This window comes from Dendrobates tinctorius, unplaced genomic scaffold (genome assembly GCF_039654945.1).
Source record: "Dendrobates tinctorius isolate UK_male_01 unplaced genomic scaffold, ASM3965494v1 ptg000064l, whole genome shotgun sequence".
NCBI classification, from domain to species: Eukaryota; Metazoa; Chordata; class Amphibia; order Anura; family Dendrobatidae; genus Dendrobates; species Dendrobates tinctorius.
Window position 1 is genome coordinate 21822175 of NW_027361732.1, and position 13079 is coordinate 21835253.

A 13079-nucleotide genomic window follows, 5' to 3' on the forward strand; every position below is an offset into this window, starting at 1 on the left:
TGGAAATTTTTTAGGTAATTTCGGTACAAGGGCCCTGTGCTATATGAAAATTTTTGTACAACTCTCTGCCTCTGGAATAAGAGATTGAAAGTTATCCTTGTAGCAAGGGTCTAGAAGTGTCACCAACCAGTAATGAGTGTCCCCGAAAATTTTTATAATGCGTGGGTCATGGGAAATGCAGCACAACATAAAGTCAGCCATGCGTGCCAGACTACTAACAGGCAAGACTTCCGTGTCTTCTCCAACAGGATGACTGACCATGCTGTCCCACTCCTCCTCATCCTCCTCCTCCCTGTCCTCAGGCCGTCCCCGGTGAACAGGCGGTATGACAGCTGTGCTTGTAGTACCGTCTATAGTGCATGAAAGTAGCTCCTGTTCTTCCTCCTTCTCATTGTCTACCAATTCACGTTGCGACGACATGAGGCTGGTCTGAGTGTAATCACCAAGTATGGTTCCTTGCTCCATGTCCTCGTGCTCTGCCTGCAATGCATCATCTTCAATTGTGAGCAGAGAGGTTTGCAGAATGCTGAGAAGCTGAATGGTGACGTTAATTATGGTGTCATTGCCGCTCACCATCTTGGTGCAGTCCTCAAAGTTCTGGAGGATGGTATACATGTCTGACATCCATGTCCACTCCTGAGGTCTTATGTGTGGAGTCGCAACTGAATATCAATGGCCTTGTTGATGCTGGTAGTCACCAACTGTCCTCTTCTGCTCACAAATCCTTTCCAACATATGCAATGTAGAGTTTCAATGCGTGGGGACATCACACACCAGTCGGTGAGCTGGAAGATGCAAACGCTGCTGAAGTTCGGCAAGTGCACCAGAAGCTGTAGCTGACTTTCTAAAATGGGCAGACAGACAGCGTACATTCACTAACAGATCAGGCAGCTCCTGGTAGCTTTTGAGAAAACATTTAACAACAAGGTTAAGCACATGAGCCAGGCAAGGTACGTGTGTGAGCTCACCTTGCCTCAGGGCCGCCACCAGGCCGAGCCATTGTCACACACGACCATGCCTGGCTGTAGGTTCAGCGGTGTCAGCCAAGTATCTGACTGCTCTTTCTGTGATGTCCACAACTCTTCTGCATTGTGCAGTTTGTCACCTATGCAGATTAGCTTCAGCACAGCCTGTTGCCACTTGGCTGAGGCAGTGCTGCATTGCTTCCACCTTCTGTCTGATGTGTTCATTTCAGAGATGGAGGCTGAAGTAAAGGAGGAGGAGGAGGTGCAGGAGCTGTAGACTGTGGGGGAAACCCTGATTGACATAGGATCCGCAATCCTCAGCATGGGGAAGATGTGTTCCATCCCAAGATCCGACTGGGTCCCAGCTTCCACTATGCTAACCCAGTGTGCTGACAGTCAGATGTAAAGTCCCTGCCCACAAGCACTTGTCCACATGTCCGTGGTTAGGTGGACTTTCCCAGTAACAGCATTGTTGAGGGCACAGGTAATGTTGTGGGACACATGCTGGTGTAATGCCTGTATGGCACAAGGGGAGAAATAGTGACGACTGGGGACCAAGTACCTTGGGATGGCCACCGCCATCAGGTTGAGGAAAGCTTCTGTCTCAACGAGCCTAAAAGGCAACATTTCGAGCACAAGCAGATGAGAAATGTGCAAATTAAGTACTGTGGCCTGTGGGGCATTGGCTGCGTATTTTTGCTTGCATTCCAATGACTGGGGTATAGATAACTGAAGGCTGGGCTGGGACAATGTGGATGGGCTTGTTGATGGTGCTGGTTGACTGTGGGCAACAAGAGGTGCAGGGCCCGAGGCATCTTCACAGGCACGGTGAGCTGGGGATTGGCTTGGACACAAAACAGTGGAGGAAGCAGTGTTATCAAATGCAGACAGTGTTCCTGGAACCTGGGGTTCGGCCCACAAAGTCGGGTACTTTGCTGCCATGTGCCTAATCAGACTGGTGGTGGTCAGGCTGGTAATTTTGCTACCCATGCTAGTGCGGGCATGGCAAGTGCTGCAAATGGCCTGTTTGGGGTTATAAGCAGAGTCTTTAAAAAATAACCAGACTCGGAAAGTTCTAACAGTTGGAATGGCAACTTCCGTCCTGTTGGTCTTACGGGGAATGGTTGAATGCCTTCTGTCTGCAGCCACCACACTACTTCTTCTTGCCTGTTGGGGTGATATGCCTTCTTCCCCATGTGTGCTGCTGTCCTCGCTCTGCATGCCCTCGCTCTGCATGTCCTCCTGCCAGGTTGGGTCAGTCACTATGTCATAGACCACCTCGTCTTCCACATTGGCACCCTGCTCCTCCTCCTGACTTTCCGACAATTGTGTCTCATCATCGTCCACCTCACGTGACCATGGCTGTTTAAAGATTTGTGCATTGTTACATGGAATCTCATCTTGCCCCGCTTCAAGTGGAGCGGTCGAGAAGCCCAAATCTCCAAATGGATAACTGAACAGCCCTTCGGATTGTCTGAGTGTGGGATCTGTTGTCTCAGGGCACTCGGCATGGTGGGAGGAAGGACGATCAGGGTGAGCAATATCCAGTCCACACTCATGGCTACTCAGATATGACCATGTGGAAGACATGGTAGCGGTGGTGGTAGTTAATTAGCTGGAAACATTATCCGCTATCCAACCAACAACCGTTTCACACTGCTCTGGCTTCAATAGTGGTGTGCTGTGGTCAGAAAGAAACTGGGACAGGAAGGTCAAGCGTGGAGATGTGAGTCTTTGCTGTGACCCACTGTCAGCTTGACCACGACCTCATCCTCTGCATGCACCATCAGCATCACGTCCACTTCCCCATCCCTTGCCCCTAGCCTTGCCCATTTTAAATGGACTACTGAAATATTTGAAAAGCTCAATATACAAAAGGATTTCTTGAGAGAAAAAATAGATGTGATAGGTATGCCTGCAAAGCAAAGAATTTTCCACTACAGATGCACCAGGTCTCAGCCTGAGATAACAGACTGTAATAATTTTTTTGTATTTTGTGGATACTGTGACAGCCAGGCCAAAAAATGGAAACCAACGTAAGCTGGCCAAACTTTGAGCAAACACAGATATGAGCTAGCACGGAGAAACCACACCAAAAAATGTGTGGCATGTATTTTTTTTGGCCTAAATACTGCTTTATTTAACCAAAACTGACAGCCAGTCAAAAAAGAGAAAGAAGATGTAAATTGACCAAAAATTCAACACCCACAGATTTGAGCTGGCATGGAGAAACCTCCAATAAAATGTGTGGCCTGTAGGTGTTTTTTTGGCCTTTATACTGCTTTATTTAACCAAAACTGACAGCCAGGAAAAAAAAAAAAGAGCCATAAACTGGCCAAAATTTCAGCACACACAGATATGAGCTGGCATAGAGAAACCACACCAAAAAATGTGTGGCCTTTATGGGTTTTTTTTGGCCTAAATACTGCTTTACTTAACCAAAACCGACAGCCAGTCAAAAAAGAGAAGCCATAAACTGGCCAAAATTTCAGCATGCACAGATTTGAGCTGGCATGGATAATCTACCCCAAAAAGTGTGTGACCTGTATGGTTTTTTTTGGCCTAAATACTGCTTTATTTAACCAAAACTGACAGCCAGGCAAAAAAGAGAAAGAAGCCGTAAACTGGCCAAAATTTTAGCACGCACAGATATGAGCTGTCACGGAGAAACCACACCAAAAAATGTGTGGCCTGTATGTTTTTTGGCCTAAATACTGCTTTATTTAACCAAAACTGACAGCCAGGCAAAAAAAGAGAAAGAAGCCGTAAACTGGCCAAAATTTTAGCACGCACAGATATGAGATGTCACGGAGAAACCACACCAAAAAAATGTGTGGCCTGTATGTTTTTTGGCCTAAATACTGCTTTATTTAACCAAAACTGACAGCCAAGCAAAAAAGAGAAAAAAGCCGTAAACTGGCCAAAATTTCAGCCCGCACAGATATGAGCTGGCACGGAGAAACTACCTCAAAAAAATTGTGGCCTGTATGTTTTTTTGCCCTAATACTGCTTTATTTAACCAAAACTGATAGCCATGTAAAAAAAAGATAAAAAAGCTGTAAACTGGCCAAAATATCAGCACATACAGATATGAGCTGGCATAGAGAAACCATACCAAAAAATGTGTGGCCTTTATGGGTTTTTTTGGCCTAAATACTGCTTTATTTAACCAAAACCGACAGCCAGTCAAAAAACAGAAGCAGTAAACTGGCCAAAATTTCAGCACGCACAGATTTGAGCTGGCATGGAGAATCTACTCCAAAAAAGTGTGTGACCTGTATGTTTTTTTTTAGCCTAAGTACTGCGTTATTTAACCAAAACTGACAGCCAGGCAAAAAAGAGAAAGAAGCTGTAAACTGGCCAAAATTTTAGCACGCACAGATATGAGCTGTCACGGAGAAACGACATCAAAAAATGTGTGGCCTGTATGTTTTTTTGGCCTAAATACTGCCTTATTTAACCAGAAATGACAGCCAAGCAAAAAAGAGAAAAAAGCCGTAAACTGGCCAAAATTTCAGCATGCACAGATGTGAGCTGGCATGGAGAAACTACCTCAAAAAATGTGTGGCCTGTATTGTTTTCTTGGCCAAAATACTGCAGTATTTAACCAAAACTGACAGACAGGCAAAAAAGAGAAAAAAGCTGTAAACTGGCCAAAATTGCAGCACACACAGATATGATACACACATGCAGTGCCTGCAGGCTTTGCACTGATGTGTATACAGCGACATACAATCTCCTGCCTGCCTAACACTGCAACCTATATAGTTCGGAATTAGTACTTAGAAGGACTGTTGGTTTAGCTGGATGTTAGTATTTAGGATGGTAGACCCCATACTAACTAAGAAATACCCAATTCTGACCCTTTCAAGGCAGCCGCTCTCCCTACACTCTCTCAATCAGGAGCTGAGTGCGCCGAGAAGAGCGGCGTCCAGTCCCTTATACCCCTGAAGATGCTGTGCAGCCAGCCAATCACTGCATGACCACAACAAAGATGGCTGCGGTGTTTCATGGCCTGGCAGACAATCCCTGCACCGTGATTGGGTCTCTAAAGTCCACAAAAATGCTGGGTGGAGACCTGAGTTCCCACTGAGTAATCCCGGAAATTCTCGGTGCTCGCCGAGTAAACCAAGCACAGTGATACTCGGTCGAGTACCGAGTAGTGGTGAGCACGTTCGCTCATCACTACATATAATAGGTCATCTACTGTTGTAACTCATTGATGTTTGCTGCACTTCACACCTTTTCCTTTCTACAAGTTTTCATTTAATTTATGATTTGCATCCTATGAAAATCTAAACCCTTTGGGGTTTCCTGCTGCCCTCCTGTGAGATATGAGAAAATGATATCATTTTGATTTCTGGTGGAATTCCCCATCAGGGTTAGTTTGGACCAAAAATACTACTTGCTTCACACCACTTAGCTCCCTCCCTTGGCATGCATTCACCAAGGCAATAAAAAGCCAAGCAATGTTTATTTTTAATTTAAAACCAGGAACAAACCTTTTGAAGCTCAGTGATCACTAATTAGCAACAGGGTGTGAACTCTCCTGCAGCTACAGGTAAACTGATTCAAGCACATGGAGACAGCGTGGCACTATAAGCCACAGCAGGCTCTGAGGTTTTGAATCTGGAAAATGACCTATAATAACAGAATGCAATATCTCTGAGACTAGCCGAGCATATTATCCAAATCAGCATTCCTTCCCGCAAACGCCCATTCCCACTCTTATCTGGCTAGGGGATAACTTTCCAATTGCTGGAGATCTGACTACTGGGACCCCTATGTTCCTGAAAATCAGAGCTCTGTGATGCACCATGTAAATGCAGCTGTGGTCAATCAAACGCGCTGTGGCACCATTCACATGTGGTTCTTCAAATACCTCCTTTTAGGATAGTTAGCGGCACGACAAGGTAAAGTAAAATTCACTGATCAGGGGTGGGAAGTGTTACAGTTTGTGGGCTGGTGGTGTTTGTGTGGCAGGGCAGCTTTTTTGTCCCAGTCTGGCCCTGGAATTCATATAGCTTTCTCAGTCACATGCCCAGAATTTAAAAGTACTTAGATTAAATATACCTGCCAGGTTGCCAAGTTAACTATTCAAGACCCCGTGGGAACTTTGTTTCAAGAAATAGATGCAAATGTTTCTCAGATGCTTTCTTCAGGTGTTAGATGATAGAATGGGTGGGAGTAATTAGTCAACACACACAGAACCCATAGACACAACCCATAGTAGCAGAGCTATTAAGGAAAAACATGAGAAAAACCCTCTTTCCAACCCCGAAAGGAGGATGATTAGGTAAGAAGGATTGGAAGAATATGTTAGTGAGTGAAAAGAAGTCTCCAATCCTCAGTTACTTTGAGAGTTAACAGGATGCTGAAGTTTTGTATAAAATGGTAAAGAAAGTCAGAAGACAGATGTAGAGAGAGGAATATGACAATGTTACTGAATGTTATACAATCAGTCATCACCTAAGAAAAGTGCATCAGTTGCAGCAGCTGCATTAGACTCATTGATACCCTCTTTATATTTTCCTGATGACTGGAGATGTGCCAACTGTCAAATACAGAGATTCAGGATATCGTGAGAGTGGTTCTGACTGTCTGATGACCAACCAAAATAGCCCTACCCTATTCCCGGTTATTTATGTAGATGGCACTCACTATACCACCTCCTGTCCAGCGACATGCTACGTGCAAATGGAAAAACCTAATGATTTTTCCATTAATAAACTTTTTTGCAGACCATATTGATTGACTTTGAAGATTATGTATAAGACCGATGCCAGCTTGATCTAATTAATGATGTGAAGACACCAGAGTATATCGTAATTACCTAGACAACTATGTTTTTGCAAATCAAGAAGAATTGACTGTTTATCTTTATATTGGCTTGTGGATTTAAGTGTTTATCTCTGGTGGGTCAAGAAGACAGACTTGCATACCATTTAATGTACTGTACAAGTATGTAAAAGTGACTTGTACATAGTGTGTGCTTATCTTTGCTTATTGTGTGCTCATATGCTAATTGTGCATTGTATTCTATAACCAGTTTGTTGATTTCAAAGGTAGATAGGGAAATTCTGTGAGGGTGGACTGAAGGACACTGGGTATGTTAGGAGTCGGATTCCTGCGTTTACTCAGCAGGGATCCAGATCCTCACATTCTGCACTCTCCTCCTATTTTTCCACTGCAGAGGAGATTGCAGAGGAGATTACCTTGCAGCAAATCTCTCCTGAGGCTAAGTCCTTCTGTCCTTTTACTGGACATGCTCATGGGACGATCTCCCATTGGAGATTGGAAGTCATGTGCTCAGGTCCCGCTCCAGTTCTCATTGGTCCATCTCAGAGATCTGGAAGCGTGCAGAAGGTCCCGGCTGCTATAAAAGGTGCGCATGGCTGTTCTGCCATGCGCTAGTATAGTCATACTTGCTGCTGTGTGTATGAGGATAGATGCATGATTCTGGTGACTGACCCATTTTAAACCCCTTCCCTCTGATATTACGCATGTGAATAGGGACTGAGTTAGTTTCAGCACCAGCGCTCCTCTGCTTCAACTTGCACAGCTGATAGCGTCCAACATTGTGCTTGCGCTTTGCCTTTGTTGTTTGGTGGCAGTGTCCATGCTGCGCTGCAGTAGCAGCCTCCTTGCGCTCACAGTTGCAACGCCATGCACACAGTAGGTCTACACGGACATAGTGCCGCCGTCTTGGGCTACTCCTGTGACCGTATACCATGTGTGCGTTTTTTACTGAGTTCTGTGACTACAACAGGCTCAGTTATTTGTGTTTGTACTTTTGGCATCTCCGTGAGTTTAGCTGAGATTGCTCTGCACACCTGGGTGGAGTTTAACCCTGTGTGCAATTCCGCCATATTGCTCCTGCCACCACTTAGCAGCGGTTATTTCACCTACTGCACGGTGGACCCCGAGCAGCGAACGCACTTTATTGATATTTTTATTTAGTGTGTTCTGCCGTTCCTAACAGGGTAAATCTAAAAATAGATCACATGTCTCAGGTATAAAATGACTCAAGAGATCGAAAGAGCAGATCTCATCACACAGAGCTACCAGTCGGACATTCTGCAAAACACTCAAAGGACAAGAGGACTGGAGCCAATTCATCATGGCACTGTCACGAGGGACACGGATCTATGATTCTGCAGGAATCAACCTAGGGGTTGTAGGCTACGATTGGAAGGACACAGATCTGATTCAGTGACCATCATTTAACCATGGATATGTTTGTAGAAAGCCAGGTTTTGGATCTGCCGGTCGCTTGGTTCCATGGAGATGTTCGGATATGCCAGGTGGTGACTCTTGTGTCAACAGACTTTGGACCTTGTATGGACTCTATCGACTGTTCTCTGTCATCTTCCTATGCTTGTCGTTACTTCTTCTCTGTGTGTATCACAGGTGGAATAATGACCATGGAAGCTCTGACCTTTGTGTCAACTGGCTTTGGACCTTGTAAGGACTCTATGGACTGTTCTCGATCATATCTCTACGCTTGTTGATATCTCTTCTCTGTGTGTATATCACAGGTGGAATAGCGACCCTGGGAGCTCTGACATAATATATAACATTATCCCGGCGAGTAGGTGGAAGGTTGAGACCATGTAATGTGCACTATCTTGGGGTAATTACTGGTATTGTTCTGTTTGCTATTGGGTGTTGTGGTTCAATAAAGTATTGCCACACTGTTTTACCCTTACCGTGTGTTGTCTGTGTAGTGTATTGCCCACCTGGAGATAGAGCAGGTGTTCAGTTGAGAAGGCCAAACTTTTAAATTCCTATTTTGCATCTGTTTTCTCTCAGAAAGGAAATGTAAAATCAACTGATCTTCACTGTCCTATTAAGGAAATAGAAGAATCCAGGATATCTATAAACAGAAAGATAGCGAGGAAACACTTAGCTAACCTAAATTAATTCAAGTCTCAAGGTCCAGATGAATTACACTCCAGAGTACTGAAAGATATAGCAGAAGAAATTTTTGAACCACTCTCCATAATCTTTGAAAATGCTTGGAGAACAGAAGTCCCAGAAGACTGTAGAAGAGCAAATGTTGTTCCTATCTGCATAATAGGGAAAAAGGTGGACCCATGAAACTATAGGCCAGTGAGTCTGACATCTATACCAGGAAATATCTTTGAACAAATTATTAAGCAACATATATGTTAGTACCTGGATAAGAATGAAGTGATTAAACAGAGTCAGCATGGGTTTGTAACTAATAAGTCATGTCAGACTAACTTAATTTCCTTCTATGACGGTATCACTGATTGGGTGGATCAAGGAAATGCTGTAGATATAGTATATCTTGACTTCAGCAAAGCATTTGACAAAGTATCTCACACAATCCTTATTGGAAAAATAACTAAATATGGAATGGACAAGGCAACTGTAAGGTGGATTCATAACTGACTTAGTGATTTGACACAAAGGGTGGTCGTAAAGGGCTGCACATCCAGTTGGAAGAATGTCTCAAGTGGGGTACCACAGGGCTCTGTCCTGGGCCCTGTATGGTTCAACATCTTTATCAATGATTTGGATGAAGAAATTGAGGGTACCCTGATTATAATTGCTGATGACACAAAGCTAGGAGGGATAGATAACACTAGAGAAGAGAGAGAGGATTCAAAAAGACATAAATGAACTTGAGCAGTGGGTAGCAACTAACAGAATGTTTTTTAACAGGGAAAAATGCAAAGTACTACATCTGGAAATAAAAATGTTAAAAGCATATACAGAATGGGAGGAATAGGGCTAAGCAACAGCACATGTGAAAAAGACTTGGGTATACTAATAGATCACAGACTGAACATGAGCCAACAGTGTGATGCAGCAGCAGAAAAGGCACATACAATTCTAGGATGTATAAACAGAAGCATACAGTCTAGATCACGTGAAGTCATTATTGCCCTCTACTCCTCATTGGTCAGACCTCATCTGGAATACTGTGTCCAGTTTTGGGCACCATATTTTAAAAAAGACATCAACAAGCTGGAGCAAGTTTAGAGAAGAGTGACCAGAATGGTGACGGTCTGCAAACCATGTCTTATGATGAGCAGTTGCAGGAATTTGGAATGTTTAGCTTGCAAAAGAGAAGACTGAGAGGAGACTTAATAGCTGTCTACAAATATCTCAAGGGCTGTCACATTGTAGAAGGATCATCTTTATTCTCATTTGCAAAAGGAAAGACTAGAAGCAATGGGATGAAACTGAATGGGAGGAGACACAGATTAAATTTTAGAAAAAACTTCTTGACAGCTAGGGTGATCAATGAGTGTAACAGGCTGCCATGTGAGGTGGTGAGTTCTCCTTCAATAGAAGTCTTCAAACAGATGCTGGGCAGACATCTATCTGGGATGATTTAGCGAATCCTGCATTGAGTAGGTGGTTGGACCAGATGGCCCAAGAGGACCCTTCCAACTCTTACCCAGACGACTATGTTTTTGCAAACCAAGAAGAATTAACTTTTTATCTGTATATTGGCTTGTGAATTTAAGTGTTTATCTCTTCTGGGTCAAAAAGACAGACTTGCATACCATTTAACATATTGTGTAAATCTGTAATAGTGGATTGTACATAGTGTGTGTTTCCTTTAGTTTATTGTTAGGAATGGCGGAATGCACTAAATAAAAATAATAATAAAGTGCGTTCGCCGCTCGGGGTCCACCGTGCAGTAGGTGTTACAACCGCTGCTGAGAAATGGCAGACGAGCAATATGGTGATATAATGCGCACAGGTTCAACTTCACCCAAAGTGCGCAGAGCAGGCTCTGTTCACACAGAGGCGCCACAACAAAAACATACAAAAAGGCTGAGCCTGTTAGAGTCACAGGCCTCAGGTAAATGCACACATGGTATAAGGTCACAGGAGCAGGAACTAAGTCAGAGGGGCTGCATCCGTCTAGACCTACCGTGTGTGTGGCGTCACTACTGCGAACGCCAAGAAGGGCTGCAACTGCAGCACGGCGCAGGACACTGCCACTGGATGACACAGCTACAAAGCAGGCACTATGTTGGACGCTAACGCAGAGGTGCGGTGTGCACAGTGGCCTAAGGCTTGCCACAGACTGGCGCAGACTACTGAACTAATTCCCTAACCACATGCATAATATCAGAGGGAAGGGGTTTCATAAGTCAGTCACCAGAATCATACATCCGTCACCATTCACACATAGCAGTATAGTCTATACTAGCGCATGGCGGAATGGCCATGTGTTCTTTTTATAGCAGCTGGGACCTTCCGGAAGCTTCCAGATCTCAAAGATGGACCAATGAGATCTGGAGCAGGACCTGAGCACATGACTCCCGATCTCCAAAGGGAAACCGTCTCATGAGCATGCTCAGTAGGAGGACAGAGGGACTTAGCGCCTGGAGAGATTTGCTGCAAGGCAATCTCCTCTGCGGTAGATAAAGAGCAAGAGACCACAGAATGTAAGGGTCTGGATTCCTGCAGAGCAGATGCAGGAACCTGACTCCTAAGATTACCCCCCCTCCTAAGGCCCCCTCCTCTCTGAGCCTTCCAATCCACCACCCTGTGCCCATCCGAGGCATAGGCCGCAGACTCGTCCAAAGGCAAGTCTGATGTCCCGGTAGGTGACACGGAAAACCGGGACACGTGGAAAGTATCAGAGGCGGCAAGATTGCCAGGTTTAAGAAGGGACACATGGGAGACAACGGGAGTGGCAAAACCGCCCGGAGCATAAGATGAAGTGGGACGCCGCGGTGTGTCGGCGAATGTCTCCACTCTCTGTTTAAGGAAGCTTACTCGAGCACACGAGGAGCATGCCTAAATATATTTCTTAATGTCCCGAGCCCTGTGCGGCCACCAATATGACCCTGCCAGGTGTTTTGTGGTCTGCATGTAGCCACAGTGACCACCCGCCCTGGATGCATGTGCCCACGTGAGGACCTTCGGCTGAAGGCGAGGGGGGACAAAGGTCTTGCCCAGCGGCACAGAGTTTGGCCATTTCAGGGCCCCGTTATCCTGGTGAACAGAGTGCTGACAATGGCAGCCGCAAGTGGAACTTAGTGTTGGACGCGCCTCGAGACTGGCGCGAGACACCTCCATGGGCTCTGGGAGTGAACACTCTGGCTTGGGTGATTCCAGAGGTTCAAAGAGATTGGGAGCTGGAGTAACCATCCATCTGGATTGAGAACGCTCCAGCCCGCGCTCTGAAAAACGGAGATCAATACGGGTGGCAATGGCAATCAGCTCCTCCAGACTTGCAGGAACCTCTCTGGTAGAAAGAGCATCCTTAACATGCTCAGCTAAACCTCTCCAAAACACAGGGATGAGGGCTTTGTCAGACCACTCCTGCTCGGAAGCCAGTGTCCGAAAACGAACGGCATACTGACTAACCGAGAGGGATCCCTGAGTCAAAGCCAGTAGCTGTAGAGCGGTGTCGTGCTTGACCCGTGGTCCCAGGAAGACCTGCTTAATAGCTGTTAAAAACTGAGCAGTGGTCCGAACCTCTTGGTCACCACACTCCCATAGAGGCGTAGCCCACTCCAACGCCTTGCCCGACAGAAGGGAAACAATAAACCCCACCATGGCCCGCTCCATAGGGAATCGCGCAGCCAGTAACTCCAGCTGGATAGAGCACTGGCTGATGAAACCCCTACAGGAGGCGCCATCGCCAGAAAATTTATCGGGCAACGGGAGGCGGGTAACTGTCGGCGCGTGGGAGGACGTGGACATACGAGAAACCGCCTCTGCGATCGCCTGTACAGCAGCCTCCGAAGACTTCACCACTGCGATAACAATATCAAGAGTAGCCAACTGGCCCTCAAGCTGGCGAATGCACTGAAGGAGTTGCTGCTGATCTGCCATCACTAGCCAGACCCTTGCACTAATATAATGTTAGGAACGGCGGAACGCACTAAATAAAAATAATAAAAAAGTGCGTTCGCCGCTCGGGGTCCACCGTGCAGTAGGTGTTACAACCGCTGCTGAGAAATGGCAGACGAGCAATATGCGATATAATGCGCACGGGTTCAACTTCACCCAAAGTGCGCAGAGCGGGCTCTGTTCACACACAGAGGCGCCGCAACAAAAACATACAAAAAGGCTGAGCCTGTTAGAGTCACAGGCCTCAGGTAAATGCACACA